Source organism: Lissotriton helveticus, chromosome 4_1 (assembly GCF_964261635.1).
Source record: "Lissotriton helveticus chromosome 4_1, aLisHel1.1, whole genome shotgun sequence".
Classification (NCBI taxonomy): Eukaryota; Metazoa; Chordata; class Amphibia; order Caudata; family Salamandridae; genus Lissotriton; species Lissotriton helveticus.
Window position 1 is genome coordinate 1,666,894,196 of NC_136063.1, and position 5,831 is coordinate 1,666,900,026.

A 5,831-nucleotide genomic window follows, 5' to 3' on the forward strand; every position below is an offset into this window, starting at 1 on the left:
TACTTAATTGCAACAACACTAAATAGTAACTCCCAATTGAGTGCTCTAGAAGCCTTCTTTTACCCCCTCCCCCTTTATTTCTTTGCACTCTGCGAATGTAGCCTGGGTGGTGTTATTGACACAATAAGGAATACGATTATTTGCATAACTAAGTCTATTCATTTATTCAATTATCAAACCTTCTATAAATGCAGCCGTGCCGGTCAGATGCATAAAATGGCTCACTTCCCATCTGGGCTAGAACCTGTTACCCTTAAAGGGTTTACCATCTTCATATCCTTACCTTGTTAGGAAAGGATTAACACTTGTGATCGCTTTGGCAGCATTCAAAAGCTCTTCAAAACAACGGGCTGAAATGTTACCTGAGCGATTGCCAGTGGTTCGCATTATAGCAAGCATCCCTCCCAACACCGTTTGTGTGTTTGCTGTACCATTTTAAGTGGCAAGGGTATGCCCAAATGGTTCAAGTGTGCCACTTGAGCCAAGCTACACTCGACTGACAAGACCTAATTTGGGCAGTACTGGTCTTGGGTTGCTTCTCTCAGTTCAGAAAGAACATGATAGTTTGGGCTGAAATGTTCTATTATTGCAGGATCAAGACTGATTTGTACATCTCTGGGTCCAAACTGAGGTGGCATGGTGGGCAGAAGAAACAATGGGTTAGAATGCTACCATGAGCAATTGCCAGTGGTTAGACCCATTTCAAGCATTCCTCCCATCACCGGTGTGTTTCATGGAAAGGAAAGCAAACTCTCTCGTTATTCCAAGATGTCCCACTGACCTCAGATGACTAATCTCTGCGGGAGAGTTGAATGCTGGGTAGAGACTTGTACTAGAAGACAGTCCTGAGGAGCTGGGAGTTGCATGGCTGACGAGGAGAAACTTTTCCAGCACTTGAAAAAAGTTGGTATTTAGTCCTTTTTCCATCTCCAGTTACTGGGACACTATACCAGAGACTTGCACTGACAGGTCATGCTTAAGTTAAGCAAATTAATTGGGTTTATCCAGCTATAAACTTTTGCTGAACTGAAACTGGTTCAGCAGGACCTCGCAGTGAATATATCAAACCTCTTGGGACACTGCCCAACTATGGCTTCCAGCCTTGCCCCTCTGGAGGATATTGACTACTGACACAGTGACTTAGTTCAAATGTAAAACCTTGGATTAGGCCAGTTGCCAAATTTATTTAGGCTGTGTAGAAACCTGGGTGGCTACGAAATCTAGGTTTGTCCCACTTTGAGATTTTTGGCACCAAAACCAACAGCATCAGCGGGAGATTGATGACTGAAACAGACTTTGAATGAGCTTTGGTAGCCACATCTTTGGATCTTGCCTGCTGGAAGATTTTGACTTCAATTTCTAGGGCTAAGTCCACCCGCTCCCGCCTCCCTAGCCGCATCTTTAGATCTTGCCTGCTGGAAGATTTTGACTTCGATATCTAGGCCGAATTCCACCTGCTCCCGCCTCCCAGCTGCACATCCCTCCGCTACTTAATAGCGACCAAAGGCGCGCCTAAGGTAAGCCCGTCTGCGCCCGCCAGTGACCCGACCAGCGCCTGGATCTTCGAGACCCGCCGATATGACCCTGCCACCCTCCACTCACTCGACCCCGGAAGACACGCCGACTAACAAAGATCCGCACCCAACACCACTCATGGACAGTTCTCCTGCAGGCTTGCCAACGATCCTTCACCATCAACAGCGCCCCCACGATTGCCGATGGTCCACTGGATGCCTGCACCACCGAAGCCCTGACCTGCATCCTCCTCAATGTGCGCTCCCTACACAGACATGCCAGAGAGGTCTGGGACCTGATCGACACCCTTTCGCCTGACTTCGCCTTCTTCACGGAAACCTGGACCAACGCCACGTCGGGCCCCGACATCACCATCGCCATCCCCGACAGAGACAAGATCCAGAGAAAGGACCGCCCAGGAGGAAGACTCAATCACACACATGACCTCCCTCTGCCTCTCCACCTCAAGCACGAACGACCCCCACCCCAACACAGACCACCTCCACTTCCAGATCCAGACCAGCCCCAGGACCACACTACGCGGCACCGTCGCCTACAGACCCCAGGGACCTCGCCCCCAGTCCGCAAGTAACATTGCCGACCTGGTCGCGCCCCACACCATCACCTCCATGGACTATATTTTAGTCAGAGACCTGAGCTTCCACCTCGACAACTGCAGTGACCCTGATTCCACCACCCTCCTCGACAACCTTTCCAACCTCGGACTGAAGCAGCTAGTCACCACCTCCACACAAACAGCAGGACACACCCTTGACCCCATCTTCGCAGGAGGGACAAACATCTGCTTCAGCCACACCATACAGACCACCACTGCGTACACCTCACCTTCAACGCCACCACCACCGCACCCAAACCCGCCCGCTCCTGCCACAAAGGAACTGGAGCAAGGTCAAAGAGGAACACCTCAAAATCACCCTTGTCAATCTCCCCCCCCCCCCCAAATCGCCACGACCGACACCAACTCTTCAGCCAAAGAACTTCACAGCTGAATCTCGAGCTGCGTCGACAAGCTTGCACCCCTCTTCCAAGCAACGCCCCCCCCCCCCCCCCCCCCCCCAGCGCCTTGACAGCCTCACGGGTGAATAGCACGCTTTGAAACCCCTGATTGATTGGTATAAAGCTTGAGTGGAACAACCCCCTTGTAGTAATAGCAGACCTGAAATCATGCCCAGATCACGGCCAAACGCAAACAGTGTTTTTTTGGGGGGGGTTGGCAGGGGGAGGGAAGTGGTTACTTTTTCTTGTTGTATTTTGCCCTCCAACCTTCAAAATTAAGATCTAAGGTTAATGATCTTGTGGTTTTGCTGATTATTTTTGTAAATTGGTTTGGAAATATTCTTGTGTAATTACTTTATAATTGTTGGTACTGCTTGCACATAGCACACACTTGTCTGGGCATTGCCTGCTGCTTGTACCATAGCCCCTAGAATTTGAGCAGCAGTTCTCTAAGAACAGTAGTTTGACCTAACCAGAGTGGGGTTTTTAAGTGTATCGGACTACCACCCTCCCAAAATAATAATTCCATCTCACCTTGGATCTTATTATCTTGAAAGTCGATTTGCTTGCTGCGAAAAACCCAGTACCTATGTTCAATTTGCGCTCTCTCTGGCCAAACGTTTTAATGTGTGAAGATCAATCTAAAAAAGGGTTCATCTGATTTCAAGACACCAAACATCGTGACCTTAATAACTTTATTGCAGTGGCCCTCCGCAAACTCTCCAGTCAGTCACTGTGATGTCAATGCCTCCTACCATTCCTCCAGATTTAATGTATGTCTGAACTTATAGACAACGTAGCCCCTCCAAAGAGGAGAAGAAATGTTTTGCTCTTTGGTTCTCTAAAGGTCTGACTGAGGAAATAATGTTTGAATGCCTGTGAAAAAGCAAAATAAACTTGCTGCCCCATCCCAACCTGGACCTTCTTGAGGCTGCCAGAAGAGTGTGCAGAAAACATTTCCATTGCTGAATCCACCCTCAATAAATCTCTACTCAGCACAGTGAATAGCTTCCCGAATCAACTGTAGGTAGAGTGACACTTAGCCCCCCCCCCACTGTCCTGCTTTATTCGATTTAAAGACCTTTCTTTCAAATATGAGTCTTTGCTAAGTTCTTGACCAAGCAAGCCCTTTCCTCCCACACTACTAGATAAACATGTTATGGCCCCACTTTGACTGTGTCTTGGAAGAATCCTCCCTAAAATTAATCCTCCCAAGCACTTCTGGATTCTGTTCCAGGAAATGTTGGCAAAAAGTTGCCATACCAGATTCTGCCTCATTGAACCATTCTAGTTAATCTATTTCCATGAGAAAAAGTGTTCCCAGAATGCTTTTGGACTGTAAATTCGCTACTGAAGAAACCATTAGTGGACGTGGTTTACCTCAGAAACTTTCATACTGTCTCCAAGATTTCCTTTCTCTGTAAAAATTTTGAGAACTGTATTGCAACACAACTGTTTCAACATATGTTTGACAATGTCATTGAGTTCAATTTAAGGTTAATGTAAGTGTGCATTAGGTGGTAATTTAAGTTCTGGCCCTCCAGCATGCCCCCTGCATAGTCAAGCTAACTCATAGGGAGTCCCTTAGAGTCATACTTAAGAGCTCCTAGATCTTATGTCATCAGTATGCCGATGATACAGAGGTCTGTGTTAGCATTTATTCTCCCAGCCATGTCTTGCATTTTGCCCAAAGTTTAAAATATGTTCCCAACTTGATGTTCGCCTACCACCTAAAACTCTGTTTTAGACAACCACATTTCTCCTCCTTTCAATAATCCTTGTCTACCAGTTCAATCCTGGATTCACTTGATGTCCTTGATTGCAAACATGCCGTCATTGACTGCAATAAATCCCTGGGTGCCATTATTTTTCAAAGACTACTTTCCGAAACAGATTAACTCAAAGGCTAAGAGTGTGCGTTTTCAACTGTGAGTGCTCTGGGCGATTTGACAGTGTTTCCCAGACCAAGACTCCCCAAAGCGCAACTAGCCCCACTAAAAGCTGTACTACAGACTGCAGCATGCTTTTTCTGCGGAACCTGGAGATGTGACTACATTACCCCAGTGCTGTTTATTCGCTTATGGTTTTCCTTTGAGGACCGGCAGCTTGCAGCCTTCGTAAGGATCTAACCAACTATTCCTCTCTATTCTTGGAAATGAAGTTGAAAGTATCTGGATGGCACATAGTTGCAAAGTGCCGATTCACTGCTTCTAGAATCGGCATTCTTAAAGAAGTACACAATGGCAGTGCAACTAGAATTTGGAACTCTTTTCATACTGGTTTTCTCTCTCACTAATTATTGAGCGGAATGTTCTCCTGCCTTCTTCAAGAGTACTCCCTACCCAAACCTATCTTGACTGCACTACTTTGCTGCTGAAAGACGTACACAACTATGTTTCCATCATCTATTTTTCTCCTGACATGGGTCTACCAGTTGATTTATTTGTTTATATGCTGTTTTGTTGCAAAGGAGTGCTATTTGGTTTATCTTCCACTTTATCTCCTCCATTGTATTCAATTCACTACTATTATGTGAGGATCATATTAATATCGCTGTGGTTGTCTAATTTTGTCATGTAACTTATTTTTGTTTGAAAACGCTAAAGCACCGTTGGACAACATATCAAAAAATCATCAAAACATAAATAGGCAATAATGACCACAGCCATTTGGTTAGAGTAGCATTTGGCTCTCATTAATGAAAATTTAGTTCCAGGTATAACAAAAAAATATGCATATGTATAATATTTTCTTTTGTTTCTTTCTAGGTAGCATAGTGGAGATTTCCTTTTAATGAGCAAGTTTGTGTAGTGGATTTAATGAAGGCATGTATTGAAAACAGTACTAACTGTAAGTGCAGGCTGGAAAAACAAGCTGCTTCATGGACTGCAATATACAGAGGATTTCTCCAAATGGCCATATGTCAAAGAAAATATCATCAACTGAGATGAATTTGAGGGTATCGGATGAGCAAAGGACAGTAATAAAATTGCTATGAATGAATTGAATTTGCCTGATTATTGTATTTCGAAATTAATTAAAATAATGAATATTTATAAATGTTGTTGGTCTAGCAATATCATTTATTTATACATTTACTAGTTAGCTGTTGTGCCAATGCTGCCTACTTGTGTGGTATCGCTACAGTCTGCTTCAGCCGGCTGTCTCAGGCAGCATTGCATGCCATTCTGTAGATTGGGCCATGGATCACCCCCTAGCTCGGGACGGAAGAGGTGTGGCGCCGCGGCTAGGGCGACTGACTCTGGAATCTGGGGATCACTGTTCAATCCCCGGCACCG

General features: G+C 45.4%; 1 pseudogene across 1 annotated transcript in view; it reads left to right on the top strand.

Annotated features, from left to right (window-relative positions):
• Positions 1 to 5,592, top strand: part of LOC144829315 (selenoprotein T2-like) — a 60,701-nt pseudogene extending 55,109 nt beyond the window's left edge. The window contains exon 6 of the transcript XR_013610632.1: positions 5,301 to 5,592. The product of XR_013610632.1 is annotated as a selenoprotein T2-like (transcript). The remainder of the gene's footprint in view (positions 1 to 5,300) is intronic.
• The last annotated feature ends 239 nt before the right edge of the window (positions 5,593 to 5,831 follow it).